Source organism: Heterodontus francisci, chromosome 5 (assembly GCF_036365525.1).
Source record: "Heterodontus francisci isolate sHetFra1 chromosome 5, sHetFra1.hap1, whole genome shotgun sequence".
Lineage (NCBI taxonomy): Eukaryota > Metazoa > Chordata > Chondrichthyes > Heterodontiformes > Heterodontidae > Heterodontus > Heterodontus francisci.
This window is the reverse complement of record NC_090375.1, coordinates 111,271,515-111,284,018: the sequence shown is the minus strand read 5'-3', so window position 1 is coordinate 111,284,018 and position 12,504 is coordinate 111,271,515. Positions and strand designations below refer to the sequence as shown.

The following is a 12,504-nucleotide window of genomic DNA, read 5'->3' as shown; positions in this document are numbered from 1 at the left end:
CAAGGCAACGAAAATGCACCTTCCTATAACTCGAGGCTTGCTGGTTCTTGAAGCAATACTGATCCTTTGCAAGCCTTAAAGGCAAACTGCATGTCCCCAGAAACAAAACTACAGGACCATGACAATCCTTCCTGCTAAAGTGAACAACTTCACATTTTCCCACATTATGATCCATCTGCCAGATTTTTGCCCACTCACTCAACCTATCTGCATCAGTCTGCAACCTCATGTTCTCTTCACAACATACTTCTGTCCACGACAGTATTGGTAGAGTGACCACTGCACAGTTCTTGTGGAGACGAAGTCCCACCTTCACATTGAGGATACCCTCCAGCGTGTTGTGTGGCACTATCACCGTGCTAAATGGGATAGATTGCGAACAAATCTAGCCATGCAAAACTGGGCATCCATGAGGCGCTGTGGGCCATCAGCAGCAGCAGAATTGTACTCAACCACAATCTGTAACCTGATGGCCTGGCATACCCCCTACTCTACCATTACCAGTGTAATGCTAGGCCCCCACCTAGCTGACAGACCAACCCTGGTTCAATGAAGAGTGCACGAGGGTATGCCAGGAGCAGCACCAGGCATACTTCAAAATGAGGAGTCAACCTGGTGGAGCTACAACACAGAATTACTTGCATGCCAAACTGCATAAGCAGCATGCCACAGACAGAGCTAAGTGATCCCATAACCAACAGATCAGATCTAAGCTCTGCAGTCTTGCCACATCCAGTAGTGAATGGTGGTGGATAATTAAACAACTAACTGGAGGAGATGGCTCCACAAATATCCCCATCCTCAATGATGGGACAGCCCCGCACCTCAGTGCAAAAGACCAGGCTGAAGCATTTTCAACAATCTTCAGCCAGAAGTACCGAGCTGATGATCCATCTCAGCCTCCTCCTGAAGTCTCCAGCATCAGAGATTCCAGACTTCAGCCAATTCGATTCACTCCGCATGATATCAAGAAACGACTGAAGGCACTGGATACTGCAAAGGCTATGGGCCCTGACAATATTCCGGCAATAGTACTGAAGTCCTGTGCTCCAGAACGTGCCGCGCCCCTAGCAAAGCTATTCCAGTACAGCTACAGCACTGGCATCTACCCGGCAATGTGGAAAATTGCCCAGGTATGTCTTGTACACAAAAAGGAGGACAAGTCCAACCCGGTCAATTAACACCCCAGTCTACTCTCGATCATCAGTAAAGTGATGGAAGGAGTCATCGACAGTGCTATCAAGCAACACTTGCTTCGCAATAACCTTCTCAGTGACATTCAGTTTGGGTTCCACCAGTGCAACTCAGCTCCTGATCTCATTACAGCCTTGGTTCAAACATGGGCAAAAGAGCTGAACTCAAGAGGTGAGGTGAGAGTTACTGCTCTTGACATCAAGACAGCATTTGAAAGAGTATGGCATCAAGGAGCCCAAGCAAAACTGAAGTCAATGAGAATAAGGGGGAAAACTCTCCACTGGTTGGAGTCATACCTGGTGCAAAGGAAGATGGTTGCGGTCGTCGGAGGTTAATCATCTCAGCTCCAGGACATCACTGCAGGAGTTCCTCAGGTTAGTATCCTAGTCCCAACCATCTTCAGCTGCTTCATCAATGACCTTCCTTCAATCATAAGAGCAGAAGTGGGAATGTTTGCTGGTGATTGCACAATGTTCAACACCATTCGTGACTCCTCAGATACTGAAGCAGTCTGTGTAGAAATGCAGCAAGACCTGGACAATATCCAGGCTTGGGTTGACACGTGGCAAGGAACATTTGTGCCACACAAGTACCAGGCAATGGCCATCTCCAACAAGAGAGAATCTAATCATCTCCCCATGATATTCAATGGCTTTACCATCGCTGAATCCCCCACTATCAACATCCTGGGGGTTACCATTGACCAGAAATGGAACTGGAGTAGCCATATAAATACCGTGGCTACAAGAGCAGGTCAGAGGCGAGGAATCCTGTGGCGAGTAACTCACCTCCTGACTCCCCAAAGCCTGTCCACCATCAACAAGGCACAAGTCAGGAGCGTGATGGAATACTCTCCACTTGCCTGGATGGGTGCAGCTCCAACACCACAATAAGCTCGACACCATCCAGGACAAAGCAGCCCACTTGATTGTTTGTGGATGGGATGCCATTCACTCCCTCTACCACTGATGTACAGTGGCAGCAGTGTGTACCATCAACAAGATACTCTGCAGCAACACACAAGGCTCCGTAGACAACACCTTCCAAACCCGCAACCTCTACCAACTAGAAGGACAAGAGCAGCAAATGCATGAAAACACCACCACCCTGCAAGATCCCTTCCAAGTCACACACCATCCTGACTTGGAATTATATCGCTGTTCCTTCACTGTCACTGGGTCAAAATCCTGGAACTCCCTTCCCAACAGCAGAGTGGGCGTATCTACCTCACATGGACTGCAGCGGTTCAAGGCGGCAGCTCACCACCAACTTCTCAAAGGCAATTAGGGATGGGCAATAAATGCTGGCCTAGCCTGCGATGCCCACATTCCTATCTGTCATCTGCAACTTTAGCTACCATGCCATCAAAGTCATTGATATAAATTGTAAAAAGTTGAGGCCCCAGCCTCGAGCCCTGCAGGACTCCAGTTGTCATATCCTGCCAATCAGAAAAGGACCCATTTATGCATACTTTTTTTTTTAAAAACCAGCCAGCCAACCAATCTTTCCATTATGTTACCCCCTACACCATAAGCTCCTACTTTGCACAATAACCTTTTATCTGGCACCCTGTCAAATGCCTTCTGAAAATCCAAGTACAGTATGTTAACGGGCTCCCCTTTATCCACAGCATATGTCACTCCTTCAAAGAACGCCAACAAATTGGTTAAACATGACTACCCCATCACAAAGCCATGCTGACAACGCCAGATTACCTTGAGTTTTTTTTTTTAAGAGCCCAGCTACAACCTCCTTAATAATAGATTCTAACACCTTCCCAATGACAGATATCAAGCTAACTGGCCTATAGTTACCGGTTTTCTGCCTCGGGCCCTTCTGGAGTAGGAGGGGTTATATGTGCCACTTTCCAGTCTGATGGAACCTGTCCAGAATCTAGCAAATTTTGACCAACACCAACACATATACTACCTCATTAGCTACCTCTTTTAAGACCTTAGAATAAAGTCCATCAGGACACGGGGACTTGTCAGCCTGCAGCTCCATCAGTTTGGTCAGTACCGCTTATCTGGTGATTGTAATTTCACCAAGTTCCTCTCTTCCTTCCATCTCTTGATTTACAGCTATAACTGGAATTTTTTTTGTATCCTCTATAGTGAAGACAGAAGCAAAATATTTGATCATTGCATCTGCCATTTCCTTACTGTCTATTAGCTCCCCATTCTCACTCTCTAGAGGGCCAACACTCCCTTTACTTGCAGAGCTCAAGGACAGGGAGCCAGTCAGTACTTGCTGGAGGGAGCATTTCGAAGAACTCAACCAAGACTCTGTCTTCAACTTGATGCCCTCAACTCCATTCCTCAACACCCTGTTCTGGCTCAGTCTCGGTGCTATCCCAGTCTGAAGTGATAGCTTATAAAACTTTCAGCAACTAAAATCATGTTAGCATTTGAAACTCAAGTCTTTAATTTTCACTCTTTGTAAGGCCTCAGTCCAAACAGATTCTCCAGCAATATAAATATATATATAAAAAAAAATTCAGAATCAGTACTACCAACTTAAACACCCTTGCTGTATTTAAAACATGCAAGTAAAATTATGACATAACAGGCTGTTAAAACAGCCTATTTCACTTTCTAATGCATAGAGACCCCAACTAACTTTCTCCTTCCCATAAATGCTGTGCTGAATTTGGAAGCAGCTACTACCCTTCCTTTCGGTCATGTACTGTGAATTTAATTAGAAACGACTGATTGAAGTTGCTAGTTACAAATGTAGCTTAAAACCGAAAGAACCTCTGTGCTCTTCTTTGCATAGGACCACGGGATCTTTTCCATCCACTTGACAGCACAGATGAGGCCTCGATTTAACACCTCATTTGAAAGACGAATCTTCAAAAGTTCACTACGCCCTTAGACTGTCAGTCTGGATAATGTACTCAAATTCTTCAGTGGGACTTGAATCCAGAACCTTCAGGCTCAATGATGAGCGCCACCACAAATACAAGGCTGACAACAAAGCCTTTGTCACCAGAGATCACTAAAACTAGGGATTGAATTTAGGGCTTTCCTAGTCTGTATGACTCAATTCTACAATGGCACCTACATCCATTCACTAAGCACGAGGTAAGTTCCAGATCACAATTCTATTCACACCAAGTTCAACATACATATCCTGCTTCAGTAAGAAATCAAATACACCCTTTGATAGCTACATAAACATTGTACAAGACTGAAACACTTCCAGCATTTAACAAACCCTTCAAGTAGCTTTTGTGCAAAGGAATTTCCTGTAATTTACAAACATCTCTGTTGCCAACATATTTTCTTTGCACAACAGTGAATCTGGTTTCCAAGCATGCTGTTGACTACACTTTTTTTTCTTGAAAATTAGTCTCAACAGATAACATATTGCTCAAATGAAGACTGAATGAGTTCTAATGGAAAACAGTTGCAAAATCCAAATACAAAGCTGAATGAACAGATATGTATGAAATTGGTCTTTGCTATAACAGTATTAATCCCAAAATTGAGCCACACTAATTACTGTACTAATGTGCTCATTTGTTCAATGTTAGTTTTTAATAACTGGATCAGTAACCAATTGAAATATCGACCTAATCTCAAATAATGCTGCCCCAATATTACCATCACTGCTCCTCAGGTTGTGTGCATGCTGGTGGTGCAAGAAACTGACCTCACCGAAGACCAGGTCACACAATTTACATTTCAGTGCAGCACTCTTAGCATGACACACAGGAAACATACAAAGATCAGGGGCATGAGTATGAGAAGAGACTGACAGCTAACACAAAAGGGAATTCAAAAGTCTTCTATAAACATATAAATGGTAAAAAGGTAGTAAGGGGGGGGGGGGGGGGGGGGGGGGAGAAAGAGAGGAAAGGCACGCAATTAGGACCAAAAAGGGGATATATGCATGAAGGCAGGGGTACAAATGAGTACTTTGTACTGACTTTATCAAGGAAGAAGATTCTGTCAAAGTCATGGTGAAAGAGGAGGTAGTTGAGACACTGGATGGTTTAACAATTGATAAAGTGGAGGTACTGGAAAGGCTGGCTGTACATAAAGTTGATAAGTCACCAGTACCGATGGGATACATCAGAAAATGTGCAGGAAAGGAAGGGTGGAAATTGTGGAGGTACTGGCCAGAATCTTCCAATCCTCCTTAGATACAGCGGGTGGTGCCAGAGGAGTGGAGAATTGCAAATGTTACACGCTGTTCCAAAAAAAGGGTATAAGGATAAACCCAGAAACTGCAGGCCAGTCAGTTTAACCTGGTGGTGGGAAAGCCTTCAGAAGCAATAATACAGGACCAAAATTAACAGTCACTTGGACAAATGTGGATTAATTAAGGAAAGTCAGTATGGATTGTTAAATGCAAGTTGTGTTTAACTAACGTGATAAGGTAATAGAGTGGATGAAGGTAATGTAGTTGATGTGGTGTACGTGGACTTCCAAAAGGCATCTGATAAAGTGCCACATAATAGGCTCACCAGCAAAGTTGAAACCCATGGAATAAAAGGGACAGTGGCAGCATGGATACGAAGTTGGCCGAGTAACAGGAAACAGAACAGTGGCTGACTATCATTTTTTGGACTGGAAGAAGGTATATAGTGGGTTGATACTAGGACCACGGCTTTTCTTAGACTTGGGCTCGCAGAACACAATTTCAAAATCTGCAGATGACCAAAAACTTGGAAGTATTATGAATTGTACAGAGAATAGTGATAAACTTCAAGAGGATATGGACAGGCTCGTGGAATGTGCATAAACATTGCAGATGAAACTCAATGCAGAGAAGTGTGAAGTGATACATTTTGGCAAGAAGAATGAGGAGAGGTAATATAAAATACAGGGTACAATTCTAAACAGTGACATGAAGAAAAACTTTTTCTTATGCTGTGTGTGGTTAAGATCTAGAATGCTCCGAGCACAGTGGAGGTAGATTCAAACATGGCTTTCAAAAGGGAATTAGGTATGCACCTGAAGACAAAAAGTTTACAGGGCGATGGGGAAAAAGACCAGAGAGTGAGTCTAGCAGAGTTGCTCTTGCAGAGCCGGCATGGACATGACAGGCCGAATAGCCTCTTTCTGTGCTGTAACTATTCTTTTTAAGAGTGAACAGCAGCTTTTTTGTTTTGAATGGATGTTGAAATGGCTGGAATAAAGAGACACTATATATCCATTTAATGAAGCTTGCTTTAGAAGTTTAGAGGCATTGATCAAAAAAAGGTAGTCTTTTTTGGAAAAAAGGGTCACTCCTCCAGTGAAGATATTTGTATGCACGAAAGGTGATAAAAAGGGTCAACAAACATGTGAATGGTCTACAGAATGACAGCAAGCCTTTATGAATAAAGTTAATCAGAGTGACATGAAATGTGTAATACTGCTATTGATTTTTCTTTGATATTGTACCAATCTTAGTTTTTAATCTTTAAGTAAGGAAGTACAATTCAATTCTGAAATAGTGACTTTTGAACTCAGACTGATCCCATAATCTCAGCAGGTTTTAATATGAAATAATCACCTGCTTAATGAAAGAAGTTAATTGAAGATATGTCATTGCATACTGGCTAGTTTCAGGGAGCAATACTCAATCACACAGATGCAGACACAAAAGGAAAACGTTTCTGTCGAATGGGTGAGATCAAGCTGGTGCTGATTGTAAGACCGTCTTTGATTCCATACCAATCAGTAGTTTCAACTTTGTAAGAGAACGAAATAAGGGAGTTAGACTGGCCTCGTTCATAAAGAAATCAGATTAAATGACGATATTGATATGGCATAGGACCAATTAGATTCTCCTTAATGAGTTGTATTTTAATTTTTGGTATAAATATGTAATGTAGAAACAACTTTTATTTATATAGGGTCTTGAGTATTAAAACATTCCAAGGTCCGGCACCAGAGCGTTATCATACAAAACGGAACACCAAACCACACAAGATATTAGGACAGGTGATCAAAAGCTTGGCCAAAGAGGTAGGTTTTAATAAGCGTCTTAAAGGAGGAACGAAAAGGTAGAAAAGTTTAGGGAGGGAACTCCAGAGCTTAAGGCCAAGACAGCTGATGGCACGGCTGTCAATGGTAAAGCAATTAAAAACCAGGAATGCACAAGAGGCCAGAATTTATAAGGTTTAGAATTTTAAAAATCGAGGCATTGTTGATCAGGAGCAAATGTTGGTCAGTGAGCACAGGGATAATGGCTGAATGGAACTTGATAAAGTCAGGATAGAGGCAGCACAATAATGCTAATTGTTATTGAACATGATCGGGGAAAAACACAAGGTAGAAAGCAAAATGTTTACATCTTCAACCATGTCACCATTGCCTCCCCAGTGACCCCTCTCCTTCCTACTATTTTTTCACTCCTATCACTGCCCCTACCTCTGCTTCCTAAAAATTCATGCTGAAACTCTGAATCCTTCCCTCCCTCTTGCTTCAATATTACCTCATCCTTAATGCTCCAGTCATCCTCCCTACTTACTCCTACTTGTCTCTCTCCAAGGTGAGGTTAGTGAGAGGCAATAGGCCAACTTATCCTCAACCTATTCCCTTCCCAATCACCACTTCTATACATTTCCCTCAGAAGCTTTATGCGCTTTCAAAATTCAATTTTTTTTCAAAAGAAATTAGAATGATTAATGACACTTTTGTCTCTATTGTCTGTGTCTCTCTTTTAGCAATTAGAATCCCTGTGCCCTAGGTGTAACTAGTACAGTCATACACAGAGATCCTGTCTCAAAAAAAATAACTTGAATTTAATATTTTAAAAAATCAACTGAACAGAAATTGTTAGAAGTAAAAGTATTCTTTCAGTGGGGCTGACTGATTCTGCTGCATCCTGGAAACTTAACTAACAATATCACATGGGGAAGGCAACTGAGAGAGGGGATGCAAATTTTAAAATTTTAATAAACTGAATGAAGCATAACCAAAAATAACCCCGAAGATTAATGGAGAGAAAGGATGAGATGTTGGCTTGTCACCCTTGCTGGCTTTGGGACCTTGGGAGAGCAACTGGTATTTAAAAAAGGAGGAAACATCAGATGGGGCAAACAGGAGTGCTGAAGACACAGGAGACTCATTAGTGCTTCCAGTAGTTGGATGGAGGTGGCAAACAGTGAATGGATGAGGATCAATTTTGGGAAAAACAGAAGGGACACACATGATTGAAGCCTGAAGGGGTGGTAGAGGCAGGAACCCTTACAACATTTAAGAAGCATTTAGACGAGCACTTGAAATGCCATAGCATACAAGGCTACGGGCCAAGTGCTGGAAAATGGGATTAGAATAGATAGGTGCTTGATCGTCGGCACAGACAGGATGGGCCGAAAGGCCTGTTTCTGTGCTGTATAACTCTGAGTCTATGTCAATCAGTAGAAGTATTGTAAAATTACATTGCATAGCTTGCCATATGTGGCTATTTCAATAAGCAATTTGCAGCTTATCAAAGTGGCAGACTGGAACAAGGCTTGGATTCATAGGGCTGACACTGAGCCACATAAGGAGATATTGGCCAGAATTTTACATTGGGCAGGAGTCCCCGCCCACCGGCCAAAAAGTTGGGGGCGAACCCGCCTCTGCTGTGCCTAGGAGCCATGCCGGGATTTTACATCCCCCAGGCCCTTAATTAACCTTTAGCAGGATTTCCGCTTCTGTGAGGCAGGAAATCCCACTTCCAATAACTACTGGCTAATCAGTGAACCGGCTGTGCTCAGTCACAGCAGCAAGAGGGACGCCGGCCCCCCGGATAAAAGGTTAAGTTTGTGGGGCCTCGCTGGGGTCCGGTCCATTGTCCCAAGCGAGGCAAGGGGGGGGGGGGGGCTCAGCCCTCAGTGGGGCACAGGGTGCCCGATCAGGAGCGCCCCTAAACCCGCAAGGAGAACGCCAGGTTTTACTTGGCAGTCTCCTGAGGGGACCTCAATCGTCCGCTGGTATAATACCAGCGGCATTGGGAGGAGGCCCTTAAGTGGCAGTTAATAGGCCACTTAAGAGCCCTGACTGGCCTAGGGCAGACGGGCTGTTTTGCCACTGCTGCCCCTCGTAAATCTGCAGTGGAGGCGGAAAGGCATCGGGAACAGCACCCCCTGCAAGAATGGCTACCAATAGTGGAGCGATTAAAAATCGGGGATGCTCAAGAGGCCAGAATTAGATGAGTGCAGATATCTCGCAGGGTTCTGTGGCTGGAGATTACAGAGATAATGGGCGGCACAGTGGCGCAGTGGTTAGCACCGCAGCCTCACAGCTCCAGCGATCCGGGTTCGATTCTGGGTACTGCCTGTGCGGAGTTTGCAAGTTCTCCCTGTGTCTGTGTGGGTTTCCGCCTGGTGCTCCGGTTTCCTCCCACCTCCAAAAGACTTGCAGGTTGATAGGTAAATTGGCCATTTTAAATTGCCCCTAGTGTATGTAGATGGTAGGAGAACGGTGGGGATGTGGTAGCAAATGTGCGGGTAGTGTAGGGTTAGAATAAATGGGTGGTTGTTGGTCGGCACAGACTCAGTGGGCCGAAGGGCCTGTTTCAGTGCTGTATCTCTAAATAAAAATAAATAAGGAGGGGCGAGACCATGGAAAGGTATGAAAACAAGACAAGAATTTTAAAATTAATCTAGGTCAGCGAGCACAGGGGTGATAGGTGAATGGAACTTGGTGTGCATTAGAACATGGGCAGCAGAATTCTGGATGACCTCAAGTTTACAGGAGGGTAGAATATGGAAGACCAGTTAACAGTGCATTGGTTTAGTCTAGAGGTAACAAAGGCATGAATGATGGTTTCAGCAGCAGATGAGGTGAGGCAGGCGTGACGTTACAGTGGTGGAAATAGGCAGTCTTAGTAATGGTGGGAAGCTCATCTTGGGGTCAAATATGACAAGGTTGTGAACCGTCTGGTTTAGTCTCAGATAATTTCAGGGTGGGGAATGGAGTCGGCAGCTAGAAAGCAGAGTATGCAGCGTGGACCGAAAAAAATGGCTTCAGTCTTCCCAATATTTATTTTGAGGAAATTTCTGCTCATCCTGTACTGGACGTCTGATACGTGTCTGATAATTTAACAACAATGGAGGAGTCAAGAGAGGCCGTGGCAAGATGGAGCTGGGTATCAGTGTACTTGAAAGCGAACACTGTTTTTGGATGATGTCAGCGAGGGGCAGCATGTAGATAAGAAATAGGAGTAGGCCAAGGATAGATCCTTAGGGGACACCAGAGGGAAGAGAAGCCATTGCAAGTAATACTCTGGGTAAGATTGGATAGATAAGAATGGAACCAGTGAGAGCAGTCCCACCCAGCTGGATGACAGTGGAGGGACGGAGGAGGATGGTGTTCAACCACGTCAATGGCTGCAGACAGGATGAGGAGGGATAGTTAACCTTTGTCACAGTTGCATAAAATGTCATTTGTGAGTTTGATAAGAGCCGTTTCGGTACAGTGGCATGGTCAGAAACCTGATTGGAGGGATTCAAACATGGAGTCCTGGGAAGATGGGCATGGATTTGGGAGGCGACATGTTCAATGACTTTGAAGAGGACAGGGAAGTAGTTTGCAAATACGGTGGGGTCGAGGGCTGTTTTGAGAAGGGTGATGACGTCACACTTAAAAAGGAGAGAGGAACAACACCTGAAGAGAGAAAACAGTTAATATTGTTAACCCGCGACATTGTTAAGTAATATGATTTGAGTGTATGTCCAGTTCTATTGCATGGACTGTATGCTTAATAAAACTACAAAAACTTGCTGTCAATGGTTAAAGAAACTTACTGATTGAGGAACAAATGGATCATAAAAAACATCCTTTAATACCTCTACCATTAATGGCAGAGGTTTTAGTCATCTTGTCATGATAAATTGAAACTCTCTCCCTATAACCCCTCCACCTTGTTGAATCTTCAGCTTTGAAAGTCTTCAAAACGTACTCATTCTTGTCTCCCCTAATTGCTGTGTCTAACCCTCAATTGTGAAACATTTGGAGACATCTGTTAAAGGTGCTACATCAATCCAAGTATTATTCAAATATTTACCCATTTTATAGAATTATACTTTCTAATATAGAAAGACTTCAAGGGCGGCACGGTGGCGCAGTGGTTAGCACCGCAGCCTCACAGCTCCAGCGACCCGGGTTCAATTCTGGGTACTGCCTGTGTGGAGTTTGCAAGTTCTCCCTGTGTCTGCGTGGGTTTCCTCCGGGTGCTCCGGTTTCCTCCCACAGCCAAAAAGACTTGCAGGTTGATAGGTAAATTGGCCATTATAAATTGCCCCTAGTATAGGTAGGTGGTAGGGGAATATAAAGACAGGTGAGGATGTATAGGGACAGGTGAGGATGTGGTAGGAATAGGGGATTAGTATAAATGGGTGGTTAATGGTCGGCACAGACTCGGTGGGCCGAAGGGCCTGTTTCAGTACTGTATCTCTAAATCTAAATCTTTATTACTGCTAGACTGCTCTGGTAACAATGCCCAAGATGAATGCAAGGTGCCTTGCTTTGAATCAGCTGGAAATTTAGTATACCCAACCAGTGGTGGAATTTCCTTAGTATTTGCAGAAACCACTGCAGAAACCGTCCACATTTTATAATGTTGCTATAGGAGATAAAACTCATACATACACTAATTCTCTGAAAAGGATGATCTAAGATTACATCACTATAGAAATTAAACAGCACATGTGAAAAAGTGTACCTTCTCTAAAAACCAGCCACAGTGTAAGGTAAATATGTTTACATCTGTCTGTAGGCATTGCATAACTACTCTTGCTTTTCAAAAACAGAAATCAACTGTTTTACTATGTGCAACAGTTTCCTTACTAATATCTGCAGATCAAAGTCAAAGCGGAGTCTGGTTAACCATACAGAACAAAGTTGGATCAGTAAATGCTGCATCACTGCCAGTTAACGTGGAGACAGTGGATCTTAGTGAAGGTAGCTAAAATAATGTGTTTCAATATGGAAAGGAAATATTTGGCAAGGACAAGGAATGATTTAAACAATCTACCCAACTTCTATCAACAGTATGAGATATATGTAAGCAGAAAGTTTCTATTTTAAGTTTCCCGACAAGTTGAGGATTTTTTGATGTGCAATGGCAGAATTCAACTTAAAAAGATAATAATGGTATTAGTAATTAAATTATTCAGGGAAGCAGATGTGGTTCACATCATATACATAGCTGGTCTATCATCCATGGCAACAAAAATATCAACAATTACTCATCTGTACTTGCCTGTCTGATGTATGCAGTATGAGGGGTATTTTCAATTGGGGGCAATTTAGGAGATATGAAAAAAATCTGAACTGCTGTGCTACACAGTACAAAACAAAATATGGGGTTCATCAATTTGGAATG

The 12,504-nt window shown here is 43.3% G+C and overlaps 1 protein-coding gene across 3 annotated transcripts in view; it reads right to left on the bottom strand.

Annotated features, from left to right (window-relative positions):
- The window catches only part of ythdf3 (YTH N6-methyladenosine RNA binding protein F3), a 51,816-nt gene that overhangs the window by 21,957 nt on the left and 17,355 nt on the right, over positions 1-12,504 (bottom strand). The window contains exon 1 of one of the 3 annotated variants that reach the window (XM_068031908.1): positions 1,491-1,569. The exons of the other annotated variants lie outside the window; for them this stretch is intronic. The gene's annotated coding sequence lies outside the window, so the exon portion shown is untranslated. Of the gene's footprint in view, positions 1-1,490; positions 1,570-12,504 lie in introns of those variants that run through there. 3 annotated transcript variants of the gene reach the window in all.